A 19,272-nucleotide genomic window follows, 5' to 3' on the forward strand; every position below is an offset into this window, starting at 1 on the left:
TCCCCAGTGACCTTTTTAACACACTTCCACTTCTTTCTGCAGCTTCTTTTCACCCTCTCCCTCCATCTTCCACACTTAAAATCCTTGTGCTTAGAATCCCTGCTTTCCGCAAGTCTATTCATAGCATTTCATGAAGTATGCTCTTGCCTACAAAACCTAATGCCTCTGTGAACTAGTTAGTTCCTAAGGTGCCACCCTGCTTTGCTTTCTGTAAGACTATGGCATTGCTCATAATGTTCTGAGGTTAAGGTATTGATGGTGTATACTTCAATTTATTGTATTTTTTTCAAATAAAGTCTGCCTGACTGTTCTATTCAGCAGAAATGAGCCAGGAAGAGAACAGTGACTAATTTGCATATGAAACACTGTTGAACTCCAGCCCCTGCACCTAAAAAGACTTATTGCCATTTCTTGTGCCAAGGGGGCATTTCAAAACCACAATGCAATGAAGTGGCCTTCCAAATGAAAACTCCCAAAGACTAGCAGAAGGGTGGTGAGGGGAGAGGGGATACTTAAAAGAAAACATTTGGGGCTGCTTAGCAAAGCATTTACACTTCCTGAGCTTTGGGCCAAAGGATTCTTTCGGTTATATTACTGTTAACCAGTAAGGGGGGATTGGTTGTTTCTTTAAAAAAGCAGTCTGCTTTGGTGTTTGATTTTGGGGTGCTGACAAATGTGCAGCTCCCCACTCTAACTCATGGCATTTCAGATGTTCACTGCTGGGTTGGGGAAGTCCAGCTCCAATTTGGAGCCAATCTAGCAGAGGAGCTGCTTGCCTGCAGCCTCTCCCTGCTAACCCTGCACCTCATGCCTTCAGCTCATACTGCCTGCAGAATAGGCTGGAGCCGAAGCAAACCTCAACCTGGAGCTCCTTCCCCCTCCCATCCTACAGACTGCACCAGGGGCAGGGCTGAGCTGATGCAGCCCAGCCCCAGTCATGTGCAGGGACTGGCAGATGTTAATGGAGGCTCTTGGCTTTGGAATACCTTCATCTGAGGGTTAAATTTGTTGCATGATCCGGCACTTTTAAAGCCCCCTGCACTCATGCACTTCTGTCAGGGCACAGCTGTAGAGTGATTTCAGAAGGCCAATCATGTAACCAATGTCACTTCTGTCAGCACCCTGAGTGCACTCCTTCCCTTTAAATGAAACTTCCTTGCATTTAAAGGGAGAGGTAAAGACCCTCTTGAGAAATTAGACCAAAGCGTAGCTTTCTGAGGCAGCCACTGATAACTAGCAGGCAGGGGATGGAATCAGCACTAAAAGTCCAGGACTTGAAGTTCAAGGACCAAGTATTCACCTATTTTAAAACCTAAGTCCAGGCTGGCTTCTGGGGGTACTCCAAAACACCACGTAGGTCTGGGATTCCAAACAAGTACTCCCTTGGGGAATGTGATAGGTGACGATAAAAGTGAGATTCTGAAGCACAACCCTAGTGCTTTTTTAAAAAGTGCTGTTGCAACCATCAAAAAAAGAAACAAAAAACAAACAACCAAAATACTTAGCCAAAAACACAGCAGAGATTTCAGCATACAGCCAGCTCTGTAAGGAGAGGCTTACAGCATTCTGCCCAGAGAGCTATTTAACCTTTGCAAAGGCAAAAAAGGCACAGCTGATCAGCCTGCTGGTACAAAGTGATTAAACCCAAAGCCTTAAACCATTTCCTGATCAGATACAAGAACAGGAGCCCCAGCATGGGAGAGAACAGAGTCTAAGGACTGTGTTGTTGATGGCCATAAGAGTCAGAGGGATACCTGGCTTCATCACAATGCCTATCTCCTGATCTCAAGCAAAAGCAGCAGAGGCTGATCGTCAGAAAAAAAAGACAGCTTTGGATGGAAGAGCTTCAAACAGAGCTAAAACAAATGTATCACATTCATCCAGCCCTGTGGGCTGGATGAAAGGCATGGGGTCAGTCCATGGGTTGGATTAGGCCTACACACCAACCCTTCATGCCAGATCCATTATGCAAGGCTGGTCTGGTGCAGTATTCTATACTAGCCCCACATGGATTCAGTATGCAAAACATTCCAGACTGGCTTGGAACAGGTATCACATGCAGGTGTCCCAGACTGGCCAAGCATGGGTTCTGCACGAAGCCTGTATCCTAGATCAGCCCTCATGCAACACACATCCCAGACCAGCTGGAGCAGGCAGCATGTATCCTGGACCAGCCAATGTAGGCACCATGTGCACTAGGCATCCTGGCCCAGCATAGGTGCCATGTACAATGTGCATCCCATACCAGTTCTACATACAAACGCAGTGTGCAGGGCCGATCCAGCACACATAACATGTGGGGTGTGGGTCTACTTCAAGATGCACGGGAAGCATCACAGTAGATAGGGCTCTACAAGTCTGGCCCAAGGGCCATATCTTTGACACCCCTAACCTAAAAGCAACCAAAGCTGAAATGTGAACTGCACTATAAAAGGTGGAAAAAGCAGAAAACCAGTAAGAAAAGTGCAAAGGGAATATGGGGCATGCTAGCAGAAGAATGTGGATGGAAAAGCAAAGAAAAAGTAGAAATGGATAGACTGAGGACCCACAGAGTATCTATAAGAAAAAAAATCAGTTACCCCAGAAACCCTACAGGCAGTCAGCCCTTTTGGGTTCATCAGTCCTGAAGTATGTATGTATGTGTAAGGTGAATCGGTGGGGGAGGGGGAAAATAGCAATACTTTCTTTGTGGTTTTATAAAAGCCTGTGCCCTGCACCAGGTTTGTCAGCTGCACTGTCTAAACCTCTTGCTGATTTCTAAAGACCTTGCAGTTTGTAGCCAGATTAAGTGAACCAAAAAACAAAGTTAGAAACAGCTCAAGCAGATTCTATTACTTAACATTTTAAGCTGACTCCTGAGGGTTTTTTTTAATATATATAAAGAGTTTCAGAGAGCACAGAAGATTCAAGAAATGTTTATGTACACATTATAACCAAGCTGAGGAAGAGGGTGGGGGTGTCTCCAGAAGGAAAAATTGAATAAATCTGATATGCATAGCACACAATAAAATAATATAATTCTAAAAATATAACCTCCTTACCTTAAAACATGAATAAACTAAAATCGTTTGGAACTAAATTCTGTATGTTGTTGAGCAAATGTATTTGTAAACAAATACCTGGGTCTTAAAAAAGCAAAAAAAAAAGGAAGAGTAATGTCACAGAAATGGGATCAAACAGAATAAGCTCCCCACAGGGGAGCAAAAGACAAGTCCAAGGGAATAGCATGAGAGGGCAACCCCAAAGGAACCTCAAAAATGTAAGATGTGGCTTATACTAAAAAAAAAGAATAATCTAGAGCATAGGATGACAGTTGGCCCCAAGTCCATAGAAGATGTTCAAGACCCACAAAAGGTTAACATGCTTAAAAGAGAAAAGTCTAAACTGTTGATCTCTTGAGGCTGGCACTTTACTAGAGGGAAGGAAATGCAGGGGAGGCTCCCTTGCTCACCCAACTATGGAAAGAAATAGTTAGGCCTTTGAGCTCAACCCCAGGACCTCAGAATTTTGAGTCTAAAATTTTCATTTAAAAGGATCCACACAGTATAACCTGCATAAATTGCCCCTATTGAGATAAATGGGAAACCAGTTAATGCGCTCAAACAACAAGGCTAATATAACTTTGACCTGCTGGGGAGTGGTAAATCCAAATAAATTGATTCCCAGTCAATATGTAGCACTTCAAGGATAGTTATTCCTACCATTATAATATCAGTAGCAAAAATGTATTTTTGTTTTGTTTTTGATACAAGAAGGGTTCAAGGAGATTGTGGTGATTTATTATATGAGACACATTCAACAACAAAAAAAGCAAATGCTAAGCAAAACAATGAAATGGCCAAGGCCCTAATTACGGGTTGGCTGGTAAATGTGGATGTGAGTTCCCCACACTCACTTTTTTCAATAGGTCCCATTAGCACTGTTGGCACTGGATTTATGACCCAGATACCTTGTTACAGGTGGACCCAAACTCTCAGACTGACCACAACAACCTCTCCATTTGATAATAGGTGAATTTTATTCATACACCATGATAGCAAATAAGGAGTATTGCAAACAATTCTATATCTACCAGTCCCCGGGTATATGGTATGTCTGGCCAGTATGTGAGCTTCACTTTCAGGTTCTCTTGGATGTCAGATGTCAGCAGCCTGGAGGTTGGAGGCTGAGGCCACCATCCCCCAGTGAAGTGGGCAAAATGGGCTGGGGGTAATGCCTTCAGTCCATGGTGGCCTCAGGTACTCCTCTCAGGAACCCTTTGCTGCTCTGAAAACCTTTATTTTGTATCCTTTCCTCCTTTGATGACTCTTCATCTTTGGGCACCATTGATTGGTCTCTCTGTGGTAGTCATACTGTCCATGTTCTGTCTTGTTAGCATATACCTTTGTTTCATAACCCCATTACATGCACACATCCTAATTTGGGCTTTTTCCAGTTCTCCTAATTTGGTCCATCTACCAAAACCAGAAATCTCAAAGGGCTCTGGACTTGGGCACTGTGACCTGGTGGCAATGCTGCAGAGTCCCTTATCTCATGTTATGAAACAGTGTGCTACATGTCTTCATTTTCACAGCCTGTGTGTCCACTTGTCGGTGGCAGACACAGTGAGCCTTGAAGAAACTGCCACATAGGTTTTAGAAATCAGTTAACCCTTGCTGTTGCCATGGACCATTGTTTTAATGCATATCTACTTTACCTACAAGCCAAATCCCAAAAGCAAACCTCTGAACAGCATTTCCCCCCTTAAGAGGGGGAAGCTGGCCTTGTTAAGCGGCTGCAGGTGTTGGGAGGCAGCTTAAAAACTCCAGAGATAAGAGAAGAAGGGCAACAAATTGAGGGGATAGCTGAGAGCCAGAAGCTAGTGGTGGGATAAATTGTTTGCTGGATAAAGAGCCCAGAGTGCTGTCCTGGGGCCACAGCTACAGGTGCTCCCTCTCAGTGTTCAGGACAGGACAAGACAAGAGAGTTGTTTGCTTGTTTTAAGACTGTTTTATTTGGGTGGATTGGCTGAGGGCTCCTTAGGGACCAAAGCCCACTCAACAAAGCCTGCAGACACAGAAACCTGCTTATACATTTCTTTAAAACACTAGATAGGAAGTAGAAATATCAAACCCAAAACTTTAAAACTTAAAGCCATCAGAGACTGGTCTACTCCTAAACTAAAAAATAAATCTGTAATAGAAAATCCCAGCCCTGTTAGCTGCCGTCCTGAAGGGCGTTCTCGGCTATTAGGGCTGAGACCCATGAAGCTAGGGTCAGAGGCTGTGCACCTGGGCTAAAGAAATCTCAGCCAGATGAAGAGGGCTAAAGCCATAGAGCTCTGCTACAAAAGGGACTGGTGATTTCCATAAGGCATGGACATAACTTTGAGGCAGATGGAGGTCATGTTTCTAGCCCCTAAGGTGACCACAGCCCTTTTAAAGAGGGAGTAGACCTGTGACCGAGAGGAAAAAAGGCAATTAGGAACCAAGGATTTGGTCACCACAGTTTGTATAGGCAGTCTCCCCTTTATAGGTCCAACAGCAAAATTTGTGGCAAGCAAGAGATAGGAAGCAGAGGTCAGAGAACACCAACAGGCCAGTCTGGCCACTAGAGGTGCCAGACTCCATGGAAGAAGATCATCCAAGCCTGTCACAAGGTCTAAACCTTCATTGGGATGGTTATTACTATCAATTTGTACTTTATTTGTACCCATTTCTATACCTTAGCAGCTCCCATCACAAAGCTATATAAAAAGGAGAAAACAACCAAAAATTGGCATAGACAACGAAATGCAAAAGAACTTTCTGTTCCCTGAAAGAACCTAATCTGAGTGTTAGCAAACCTTAACTTTGACAAACTATTTGTGGCCTTCACTAATGCCTCAGAGACAAGCCTGGGGACAATGGTAATGCAGGCAGAGACAAGTCAGGGGGGAGATGCTTCATTATATGCAAGTTGAAGACTGCTGCCTAAAGAGAAAAACTATGCAGCTGTTAAGAGCCTCCACAATGGCTGGGCATTCTTTTTTTAATATTGAAACTCACCACAGACCTGGTTACCTGGTTATGTCCACTGAAAATACCAATTGTCAAACTTGAGGTGGAGCCTGGATTGTGATAGAAGAATCATTCATATTAAAGACAATGAAAATGTTATTGCTAACACTGTCACAAAAAGGAAAAGCTTTAAGCTTGCTAAATTGCTGGCCACAATAATCCTACCCAGCTTATTTTTAAAGGAAGGATAGATTGAATAAAATATTCTGTCTATAATACTTAGAAGTTCAGTGTATTCATATTGCAATAATGTTACCCTAGTTTCCCTAACTACCTGCTATGGGGGTAGTGGTGCAGAAGGAAGACAATGAGTTAAATTTTGTTTTTAAAATATCCTGAGTGCTCAATTAAGGGATAAATGGGTCATCAAGGAGTACAATAACTAATTTGCATATGAAAACCCACCAGAATACCATTGAACTCTAGCCCCTCTACCTTAAACAACAGAATGCCATTTCTGGCGCCAATGAGGTACTCAAAGCCACAATGCATAACGAAGAGGTCCCAGAAAAGAAACTCCCAACACAAGAGGGGGTGGAGAAAAGACAAAACAAATAAGCTTAGAAAAAATAATAAAAACAAAGAAACCCACCATTTAGGGAAGCAAAAAAACATTTTGCCTTGGCTTTGGGCCCAAACGCTGCTGTTATAATACAAAACCAATAAAGGGTGTTTTTGTTTGTTCGGGGTTTTTTAGTAAGAGCTGCCTACTTTACCTAATGGGATTTCAAGTACACTCCATCCCCTGAAATAAGTAAAGGTCCTCTCTAAAAAACAGTATGAGTTGGGGGTCCCGAGCAAATGGTCCCCTGGGGAATCTATGATAATCTCCTGAGAAACCTTTCTTCTGAGGCACTCTCAAAAACATACCTAACACTCAATGGCAGGCTCCTCACAAAGTGAATTGTGGCTGCTTTTCTAAACAGTTGATGGTAGATGACTAGTTTTCCCATACATTAGATAATGGTTATCCCAGAAAGTGGGAGACTTGGATTCAATTCCTTGTTTGGCCTGAGGCAGCTATCACCCACATCTCCCACTTTTGCAGAGACCTAGGCACTCAAGTAATCAGGGGAGCAGGGTACTGTCAATCCTCCCCATTAAAATTGTTCCACTCTGCAGATAAAATTTCAAGATTCATTCGGCTTGAGGAAAGAGGTACACGGCTGCATAGCTTAGTAGTTAGAGTATTCACTTCAAAGTTCAGAATCCTGGGTCCCAGTTCTGCTACCTAGGGCTATTTCTAATTCTATTCATATTTGTGTGTCTGTTCCCATTTCACTCATATAATCCTCATTGCCAGGTATTTTGAGAAGATGTCTACTGGTTCTCATGGGGCAGGTGGGTGGAGGGACTAACTCAGACATCTGCTCAGAGGGAAACAGCAGTGCACAAGCAGCCCAGCAAATTGCTAGAGTGTGTTGAGGATAGCTTTTTAATACAGTTGGTAGAGACGCCAACTAGAGAGAAAGCTCTTCTTGACTTATGACTTACAAACCAGGAGGGATTGCTTGAGAACGTGAAGAAGGAAGGTAATGTGGGTGACAGTGACCATGAAATGACAGAGTTCAAGATCCTAAGGGTATGAAGGAAGAAGAGCACCAAAATAAGGACTTTGGATTTCAGAAAAGCAGATTTTAACAAAAAAATTCAGTGACTTGGTGGGCAGGATCCCCTGAGAGGAAAGTCTGAGGGGAAAAGGAGTCCAGGAGAATTGGCTGTACTTTAAGGATACCCTCTTAAAGGTACAGGAGCACTCTATCCCCATGTGATGGAAGAACAGGAAATGCAACAGGAGGCCAGCCTGGCTAGACAGCAATATCTTTAATGACTTGAAGCTCACAAAGAAATCCTACAAACAAGTGGAGACTTTGTCATAGTACTAGGGGAAAGTATAAGATGGCCATGCAGGGAGAAAATTAGGAGGACCAAGACAAGATCTGAGGTGCCGCTGACAAGAAATATAAAGGTAATAGGAAGGATTCTACACATATATGAAAAATAAGTGGAAGACCAGAGAAATCATAGGCCTCTTACAGAGTGCAAAAGGCAATCTAGTTATAGATGATGCAGAGAACACTAAAGCATTTAATGCCTTTAATTCATTCTTCGTAAATTGGGGTAGCTACCAGATGAGTGCAGTTGGAAACAAAGATGGGGAAGGAGACAAATGGCTTAGAGTAGTAGAACAGGTTAAGGATTACTTAGAGAAGCTAGATGTGTTCAAGTCAGCAGGGCAAATGGGATGTACCCTAAGGTCGTGAATGAATTGGCTGAGGTAAATTCCAGAGCCATTGGATATCCATTTTGATAGCCCATGTAGGTCAAGCGAGATCCCAGGGCACTGGAAAAGGGAGAACATAGTGGTGATCTTTACGAAAGAGAAGGAGAAGCCATGGAACTGCAGACCAGTCAGCTTGAACTTGATACCCAGAAAGATCATGGAGCAGGTTCTCAAGGAATCTACTATGAAGCATCTAGAGGAGAACAAAGTTGTCAGGAACAGTCAACAAGGATTCACAAAGAGCAAGTCATGCCTGACCAACCTAATTTCCTTCTATGATAAAGTGACTGGCTCTGTGGTTGATTGGAAGAGCGGGGGGTGTGATATACCTTGACTTTAGGAAGGTTTTTGGCATCATGTCTCGTAACATTCTTGCTAACAAGTTGAGGAAATACAGCCTAAATGAAAGTATTGCAAGGTGAATACATAATTGGTTAAATCATTGTGGCCAACGAGTAATCATCAGTGTTTCAATATCTAGTTGGGAGGAGGTATCAAGTGGGGTGCTGTTGGGAGGAGGTATCAAGAGAGGTGTTTAATATCTTAATGATTTGGATGATGGAATTAAGCATGTGCTTTGCAAATCTGTGGACAAAACTAAGTTGGGTAGAGTTGTAGACATTCTGGAGGGCAGGACTAGGATCCAGAATGACCTGGACAGACTGACCAGCTGGGAGGTGGGAGGAGGATTGAAGAAACACTGCAGGGCTGTTTGTTCCCTGCCAATTCCTGGAATGTATTGGGAATAATTTGATACAGCTGGTATAGAGACCAGCTACAAAGGAGCTGCCTGGAAGAAGTGTTCTGAAAATCAAGCAGATGAGATTCAACAAAGACAAATGCAAAGTCCTGCACTTGGGATGGAATATAGATAACATGCACAAGTATAGATTGGGGAATGACTGACTAGGCTACAGTACTACAGAGAAGAGCTTTAAAGGGTTAGAGTGGACCATAAGCTGAATATGAGCCATCAGTATATGCTTGTGTTGTAGAGAGAGCCAACACCGTCCTGGGTCATATTAAACAAGAATATCATTTGCAAATCAAGGGAAGCGATTTTTCTGCTCTATTCAGCACTGGTAAGGCTTCACCTAGAGTACTGCTGTAGCCCCACACTTCAAGAAGGATGTGAAAAGGAAAGAGTCCAACGGAGTAACAAGAGTGATTAGGCCCCTGGGAAGCAAGACTTAAGGAAAGCGTTATTCAGCCTGAAGAAGAGAAGACTTTGGGGGAGGGAGGTGTATTTGATAAGTTCTCAAATACCAGAAGGTTATTATAGAGGGTGGAGATGGGCTTTTCTCTGTAACTGGAGAGGGACAAGACTAGAAGCAATGACCTCAAGTTTCAGCAGGGGAAATTTAAATTGGACATTAAGAAAAAACTTTGACTATAACAGTGGTCAGGCATTCAAACTGGCTACCTATAGAAATCCTGGCATCTCCTTCCTTGGAAGTTTTCAAGACCCATTTGGAGAGACACTTGACTGAGATGGCTTAGTCACTGATGATCCTGCGCTGAACCTGGGGATGGACTAGATGATCTTGTGAAGTCCCTTTCAGTCCTACTTTCTTATGAACCTACTAGGCAACACCCTGCTCAGAATGTGGGTTATTATGAGGTATCTAAATCCCCGCATACTGTATTTAGAAGCTAGGTGATGAACACAGGGTTCTGGATTTTACTTCAGTGGTCACTGGATGAAACACTGCACTACCCAACTTTCAGATGTCTAAATGCGATGTCAGATCTGCCCATAACAAGCTATGGGCAAACTGGTTTCCCCAACTAATAATGAGAAAAATGCATTAAGGATCAGCATGACTCTGTTTGAGTTGCTCTTGTACACTGGCATCCCTTTTCCTCAAGGAAATAACTGTTCCTGTCCGCATCCCATATCATCCTTCCATCCACTTGCTCATACCCACTTTCATAGCAGCATACAGGAGAGGGATGTGCTTATCTTTATCCAGTCTCTTATTCTTAAATGGAAAGTCTCTCAAATGATTTTTAAAATACTTTAAAATTTGGCTTGGCTTTGCCCTGAGATCTCTACTCTCTGCTTAGGATTACTTCTTTAATTTAATTTTTAAGCATTGATAAAGTCAATGTTAATAATCATTTTAATGAGTAACATAAGTGTGTGAGGCATTTAATCAGTGCATCAAGGATGAAATCTTAATTAAAATGGTATTTTCCTGTAGAAGGTGAGAGTTTTATATGATTTCCTTCCTCTTAGTAATGTTGACTAAACACAATTATTTCATGTTTTTATCACAATAGGAAAACTACACTGAACTGTATGGTTTTGCATTCTATCTTCTGTGCTGTTTTTGCCAAGATATCAGCTTCTGCATCTCTGCAAGTAAATTTCAAGACTGGTGCCAAATTTTATATAATAGGTCTATATTTTTAGATGTTCTGCAGAACAATTAAGGCTAATACTTTGCTTCCAATGAGTTTTTTTAATCTTTGCTATGAAGTTAATATTCAGGTAGTGCTAAATTTGAATATATTATTTTATATTTAATACCACTTCTGATTGTATTCAATAGAACTTATGGTTTATTTGTTCTATTTATGGGGGACCTTTGCAAATTAGTGTGTGCCTCTGTGCACACCTAATTTATTAGCATAGGTTCCCAATAGGCATGTGGAAATCAGCTTGTCATATGTACATTTTGACATCTAATTGGCTATATACATTTGCTTTAATCTTTCCAGATTAGGAATCTGCTTATGTAACTTCACCAAAATATACCTGTAGAATGGCACATACTTAACTTTTGAAAATATAGCCATAACATCTGTCAAACAAATTCTTACTTAAATACATGATCACGCCTGTTTCCTCCTTGGCTTGAGAAATAATCCAGTCTCTCCTCCCCCCCTTCCCTCCCCAATCATATCCAAAAAACCTAAAAAGAAGAATTGTCACATCTTAGCCTCCTACCAGATATAAAGTAGGGGTGTGTGAAATGGGCCCTATTCTATTCAGATTCAGATTTGGCCCAAATCCAGGACAGTGATTTGGTCCATTGATTTGTATCACTGTCCCCGATTTGATTTGGCAGAATCCGAATCTTCAGATTTGACGCTGATTCAGAGAATCAGCAATTTGGCCATAGACACAGCTTTGCTTGTTTTTTCTACATACCGCAAGATACCAGGCGTGGCTCATGGACACTGCGATTCTGGGGTGGATGGAGTGTCCCACAGGAGTGCAGGAGGGTCCCCCTGCATGCTCAGTGGCAAACCCAGGTTCCACTGGGGAGCACACAGGGCCCCCCCCCCACTCCCCTCCAATTCAGTGATTGGCCACGGGGGGACCCCAGGTGTCCACCCACACCCAAGAGGCACCAGTCGCTGAGCTAGGCCCCCTCACCCCCCATGCAGTCCCCAGCCGACCTGGAAGTGGACTGGAAGTGCTTCTGGTCCACTTCTGGGTCTGCTGCCGAGCACGCTGGGGACCCCCCACACTCCTGTGGGACACTCCAACCACCCCAGCATCACAGCATTGATGAGTTGCCTGGTACCTAGACCTATGGAGAAAAAACATTTAAAGCTGTGTCTATGTCCAAATCAACCAAATCTTTCCGAATGTCTCCGAATTGATTCGGAGGGTCCCAATTTGATTTGGAGGGATTAAAGGATCTCCTGATTCAATTTGAATTCAGAGATTCAGCCACTGAATAAGGCCAAACCTCTGCTGAATTGAATCAGGGACTGAAGCTTCTCACAGCCCTAATGTATAGCCCTCTGGCCTAACAGCACAAATTTGCTTTTGTCAAACTTTTTCTAATTTTGCCCTTTTGGATGTTGTGGTGGTGGTATAACCCCATAATCCTTTTTAAACTAATTGTCCATAGTAGCACTCCTTCTCTAAGAAAAATAGTTTTGCTCTCACCATCTCTACGCAGATACTTCAGGAACTGGGATGGGGAGAATGGTGACTGTCAGTGTCTCTGAAACGTAATACATGAAGCCACACTCCAAAAGTGGGACTACAGGCCACAAGTGCTATGCTTTCCTAGAGATAGATCTAATAGATTATCTTTCTATCCATGTACCTGAAATAGCACATAGATGTCCAAGTTCATATCCAAACATTTTATTCCCCATGCATATACAGTGTTTATGCAGTGTTTTTACATAACATAGGCTATGGTGCTTGGAGACCTGGTGGTATTTTTATAGAACAAATCACAGAGCTCTTAGTTGGTCCATGGATATTTTAAATTCAAAATCTTTTCATATCAATTCTTCAAATTAGTATTGGCCACTATGGCTGTGCAAAGCTTCAGGTGGTGATTCGATTCAGAGGAGATTTGGCCTGATTTGGTGGCCAAATCTCTGAATCTGAATCAAATGATGGGACCAATAAAAAAGGTCTGAATTAATTCAAAGCTCTCTGAATCTTTGGAAAAGATTCAAATAGCTTTGGTGATATGGGCAGTCCCTTGTGGCTGCAGCAGGGGGCTGCAGCTGACTCCAAGCTGGTAAGGACTAGGGGTAGGGGACAGGGGGTGGGACCATGGGGGGAGTCCTGACAGCCCCCCCTGCCTCCCCACTCCACCAGCCTCCACCCATGGGTGCCCCGCCACACCCGCTCTGTACTTTAAAAAAGAGCCCCGGTGCTCACTGGGTGCTGCTGGTCCCTGCTGCCCCCCACTGCCCTATGCTGCATGGGGGACTCTGCCATGAACCCCATGACCTCCCCCCTGCTCCCCCAGCCTCCTCACGGATGCCCCGCTTGCCCCAGGTCCAGCCCTTTAAGAAAAAAAAAATGCAGAAAAGCCCTGTACTCATTGCTTCTACAGCAGCCTCGTGGCTTCAGGAGGCTCATGCAGAGCCCCCCATGTAGCACGGGGCAGAAGGGGGCAGCAGGGATTGTCCCCTGCTGACAGGAGTAGTGAATTGGGGCGGGGATTCAGGTTTTTTCTTTTCTTAAAGGGCCGGAGCTGGCCCAGGCAGGGCACCCATGGGGGGACTGGAGGAGTGGAGAGAGGTTGGGGGGCTCATAGAGAACCACCAACACAGCATGGGGCAGTGGGGGGCAGTGGGAGGCAGCAGGGATCACCACCCCCCGCCTGGCAGCACCCGGTGAGTCGGGGCTTTTTTCCCCCAAAAAAGCAGGGAGCTGGGGTGGGCAGGGCAGCCCCTGCTGGGCTGGAAGAGTGGGCAGAGAATGGGCCTGGCTGATTGAGAGATTTGGCCGAATCGAATTGGGACAGTGATTCGAATCACCATATCAAATCACAGTCCCCTGATCAGCTGAATCCGAATCCAAAGTGAATACTAGCCACTTCATACAGGCCTATTGTCCACTTCCCAGAAGTTATCCATTCATCCTCATACATATGTAATTGCCTCTCTTTCATGGTCTCTCTTTTATTATTTCTCCAAAATAAACATGAGTCACAGTTTGTATCAAGAGGGCAACCATCACTTTTATCTCCTGTTTGTGCCATGTAGAACTGTGGTATTTACATGAATCATTATGATCCACAGCAGGGTGCATCCTCTAGAGCAGAGGTCAGCGGCGTATTGATCAAAGGATTTTATCTGGCCTGCAAAAGCCCAAATATTTATGGCATTTCTGCAGGGGGGCAACTGAGCAGAATTTGGTAGCAGGCAGATTCTATGGCATTCAGCAGCAGCCTGATCCCATATGCATCTATGGTGGCGCCAGCCCATACTGCATTATTTTAGCCAGCTGCTCTGAAAAAGTTTCTAATCCCTGCTCTAGAGAAGCAGCTTACAAATTTGCCACTATTGCATCCTGTTCCTATTGTGGTATAACCACCAGAGAAGTGCCTGACCATCTAGAGTTAGAAGCAGCAGTGTTATCCCTGACCTCTATATAGCCCCTTTTCCTTTGATGTTGCCCTGTCCCAGCCGCCCATCGGGGGAGGGTTCAGGATTGAGAGAGTGGTTGGGAGTAAAAAGGTAAGAAAGGTTTATTGATCTAACAAACACACAACTACACAAAACATAACAATGCAACAATGACAGAGAGTAAAATTCCGAGTCTGCAACTTATCAGCAGTTCCCTTTGATGCCTGGTATACGACAAGCCTCTCAAGATCCAGCAAAGTTAGGTGTCCCCCAATCTGCACTGTCAAAGGGGGTACTAGGAAGGACCCTGGTATTCAGTCTTTGGGCTCCTTAAAATCCACTCGGCCCACAGAATCCAGGTCAGCAGCTCCTCCTTACAGAGTTAGCTTCCTTTACTACGCTGGAGAAACTCCCCACCCTGTCGTGTGCCCTGGCAGCAGGGGCAGCACTGGGGGAGAGGGGCAGGGCTATAGCCACCATAAATTCCCCACAGCCCTCCCATAGCCATCCCTTCCCTTCCATTAGTAGCAGCTCAGCTTTCCCCTCTCCCACCTGCAGCACAGCCCTCCCCCCTTCCCAGCCCTCTCATCAGGATGAGGCTGGAGCCACTGCTGCCTGCCAGTGCTGCTGGGGTTGCTCTCCACAGAAATCCTTCCCCACACTATCATAGCCCAGCTGTGGAAATCAGCTTCAGCTATGCAGGCAGGGGCTGCTGGGAAATGGAGTCCACTGACAGCCAGATCCATCCCACAGGCTACACTGGAACTGGAAGTGGTAGGAACATATCTGTCTGAGAGTTATGTCCCTTCTGTTGATTCCCGGATGTGCTAGCAATTTTATAACTTTTGAACTATGCTGTCAGCTTCCAGCCACTCAAAATCTTCACGCTGCAAACTTTCCTTAAATGACTAACCAATAGTAGTACAAGCCTTCGCTTTTTCCTTATATGAATAAATTTAGCTGTGCCATCGCTAACAAAGCTGACCTTAACTAGGTTTTAAACTTTAATTAAACTCTTAGCTATGGCACACATTTTATAATGCATCAACAAATTACAGGAAATGCCTGGTCTGAACATCACAGAGCCTAGCAAGCACTTACCACAAACAGTTTCCTCTAAACTCTAACTAAACTTCTTAGCTGTAAGACATCTTGCGATACATAGATAAGCAACAGAAACCTCATTCAACCATCACAGGACACTTAGCAAGCATTTCTTTTAAGCAGACACAACTCTTCACTGTTAAGGGACACAACCAGGTCACTGCCACATGCTCCTTATAGCATTTTCTCTTCCCTCACATAAAACCCTTTGTAGTCATGTGTACATGCATACAAATATAAATAATATGTTCGCTGAATCTATCTATAGTTACACACTCTCTCGCTCTTCTCTATCCCTTTATTTATTCAATAGCATTTAACTGGATCCATCATTCTACCCATCATGCACTGGTCAGCATTAGAAAAAGAGTGGTGAGGTAAGGGCCAAGTTTATATACAAAAAAATTGATTATATTGTGGCTTTCTTCAGAATTAGACTGGTGGCAAGCATTTACCAAACTCAGAGGAGGAGGATGGGGGAGAGTTTTGCTTACTCATCCTTACTCGGATGTTGCCTTTGCCTTTTGCATGCCAGGCCAAATGGAGAGTAGCTGAAATTAGATAATATTGAACCTTTTAGGTCAGTTGTATAGGATAAACTGCATTGGCATAAACAACTTGACACTGACAAAAGTTGCAAGGAGTATCTACCATTGTAGGTAGCTAATTCTGAATCAGAGATTTGAACTATTATATTTACATCTTTCCAGGATTGATCAAGTCAAATTTATAAATTCAGACACAAGACCCCTCCTATGCTCTTCTCCACTTAAAGCAGATAAAATCTCTTTCTTTTGCTGCAATAGACATGCACCCAGTATAAATTTAAATAATTTCAGAGATGTTTTCCAGGGGGTGAAGATCCTCTTCCATATCAGAGACGTATTGATCTCCCACAGAGAGCATCACTGCTGGCTTTCAAGGAGCCTTTATGTGCAGACTGACTGTCTCCTCAACTCTCAGACAGATACATTCCTACCACTTCCAGTTCCTTTATCCATTATCCCATAACCTAAGGTCACATGACCAAGTTAAAATTGAAAGAGAAAGGGTGAATCATTAGGGCATGTCCGCACATGCTGCCTCAGCTCCCTGGGATGAGGAGTGCAGATTCCATCCAACTCAGTGGCTTAGGGGAAGTGAGGGAAGTTTGCCTCAGATTTAATATATACATCATGCCTGCAGTACTAGGAGATGATCCACACTTGGATCATCAGTTGTTGTTGAGATAAGTTCAGGTGCATCAAGTAGTCTTTGTCGTGGGCATGATCTAGAAATGGGAGATTACAGTCCAGGGGTAAAAAAAAAAAAAAAAAATCACAAGCCAAGAGCTGGGCTAGAGTTCAGGCAGGGTAAGGCAGTAGGACAGCGGTGGGTCAAGTGCAGCTTGTGGGATGGATCTGGCTGTCAGTGCACTCCATTTCCCAGCAGCCTCTGCCTGCATAGCTGAAGCTGATTTCCACAGCTGGGCTACAATAGTGTGGGGCAGGATTTCTGTAGAGAGCAACCCCAGCAGCACTGGCAGGCAGCAGTGGCTCCAGCCTCATCCTGATGAGAGGGCTGGGAAGGGGAGAGGGCTGTGCTGCGGGTGGGAGAGGGGCAAGCTAAGCTGCTACTGATGGAAGGGAAGGGATGTTTATAGGAGAGCTATGGAGAATTTATGGTGGCTATAGCCCTGCCCCTCTCCCCCAGTGCTGCCCCTGCTGCCAGGGCACACGACAGGGTGGGGAGTTTCTCCAGAGCCAGGCTGGGATCTTGTGGCAGTGACAGTGTATTCCAAAGCCAGGGCAGAGCCGCCACCTGCGTCCTGTACACCCCAGGCAGGGACATGCACTTAGTGGATCACGAGTTTGCCCCAGCTTTAGACCACCCTGTCACTGCTTCGAGGAGCCAGGGCAAAGCTGCAATCTCTGCCTGCACATCCCTACCCAGAGCATGCAGGCTGCAGATTGTGGCTTTGCCCTGGCTCCAGACCACATGGTCACTGCCACAAAATCCCAGCCCAGCTCCAAAGCAGCTTCACACCCTCGCGTGTGGCCAGAGTTTTTGTGGAAATCAGCTACAGCAGTGCAGGCAAGGCACAGCACAGGTGCTGCTGACGTCTCCACAGAAACTGGCCCCAGTTATGTGGGCAGGGGCTGCTGGGAAACGGAGTCCAGTTGCCAGGCAGATTCACCATTTTCTTCATCCCTGCAGTGGGAGCTAGGCAAGGGTCAGTAACCAGGAACTGATCTCGAAAACAGGGTAAATGGAATCAGGAATACAGATTAGACAGAGGGAAAAGCTGTCTTACCAAGGGTCCACAAAGCATTTCAGGCAGGTGGCAGCCATTCCCACACAGGTAATCAGAGCCAGCTGGGTGCTTACCAGTCCACCTGCCATTCTTACTCCTGACATCTTTCTACAGCTTCCTTCACCATTTCTTCCTGCTTTGGAGTCATCTCAATAAGCAGTCAGATTATTCACTCAGTCACCTGTTGTAAGCATCTCTTTTCATAGCATTAGAGGTATACAAGGTACACTTAGAAAAAAAAAATCAGCTATAAAAAAAGTCACTAGACTCTAGTTTATATGGGCTATGCACTTATATTCATCATCTAGGGCATCTTTTAAAAAAAACCCAGTTTTTCCCTTTGAGGGGCCTTATACATTCTATTCCTTCACATAGTTTTTCCAGGCCTCATGTTTTCCTTTTGTAGTTGTCCCCAAACTCTACCTCCTGAGAATTTTTTCTTATACTAACCCACAGGTTTGTTTTTTATATGGCCTGGCAGTCACACGCTGCTTCCTGATTATCTAATCTCTGGGCTCTCCTAGAAGCTACATTATTCAGAATTATTTGATTAAGAATGAGAAATCCGTCTAATCCAAGAACAAACACAACTGTGCAGATAGTGTGATACCAGTCAGACATTTAAATTATTAGCAATGCTCATTTACAGTAGAAAAGGCATATTCTGTAGATATTATGGGACTGATTATGGTATCCTGTGAAGCCATTTACTCTTAAACAAAGTGGATATAAAACACTGCCAATTCAGAGTGTTAGCATGTTACATCTGCATGTTAAAGTGTAAATAACAGTTCAAGGCACAATCCTTGAATCTAGGTTTATTAATATATTCAATAGCAAATAGAGGGAGTGGGCAATTATTTGGACGCCAAAGGCAACTTAGGGAGTTTTGGTGAACTGTCACAGGCTGTGTCAGCATCCAAACTTCCTCTGCTAACAGCTCAACAGAACTCCTTAAGTGGCTCTGCTCTGCAGTCGGCTGTGATGGGGCCATGAGAGGCAGGAGAAAGACAGGCATCTGGGGTTTGGATCACAGGGCAGTGACATTGCAGGACCTGGGCCCAGGGCAGAACCACAATCTGCTCCCCACATGCCCCTATGACGGATACTTGTTCCACAGGCAGACATACACGGATTAATGCCCAGGCCTGGTGGGCAGTCGTCCACGGCCCTTCAGGAAATGGGGGCTCCCTGGGAGCAAGAGGCAGGCAACCCGACATGCATATGCAGGTCAGCTGCAGGCATGCTGGTGGCCAGGAGCCTGGCAGAGAGCAGGGAGCAGCTGCACAGTCCAGCAGAGAGGAAATCTCCGTGCACAGTGGTAAATGGGGGGGGGGAGGGGGGGTGCAAACTGAAGCCCCAACAGTGAGGGAGGGGGCTGGGACTGGGGCAGGAAGCAGAAATGAGGCATGCGTGGGCAAGTCATCCAGGAGGCCGGGAGTAGGAGGAGGGGCAGCTTCCTGCTGCTGCTGCATGCACCCCAAGCCAGGGGAAGCATGGGGGGCATGTGGCCACCAGATTTGTGCACAGGACAGAGAAAGACTGCACAGTGTTGGTGTTGTTAGAAATGGAGTATTGTTAGAAATCACAGACTCTCCCCCAGCACCTGATAAGGAAGAAATACTGCCAAGGACTTTTCTCCTTGCCCAGCCTTGCCACAGCTCTTCTTATACTAAATCACAGACTCTCCCCCAGCCTCCCCCTAGCTTTTCTCA

Source organism: Crocodylus porosus, unplaced genomic scaffold, assembly GCF_001723895.1.
Source record: "Crocodylus porosus isolate Cpor-Errol unplaced genomic scaffold, CroPor_comp1, whole genome shotgun sequence".
In the NCBI taxonomy this organism is placed as follows: domain Eukaryota; kingdom Metazoa; phylum Chordata; order Crocodylia; family Crocodylidae; genus Crocodylus; species Crocodylus porosus.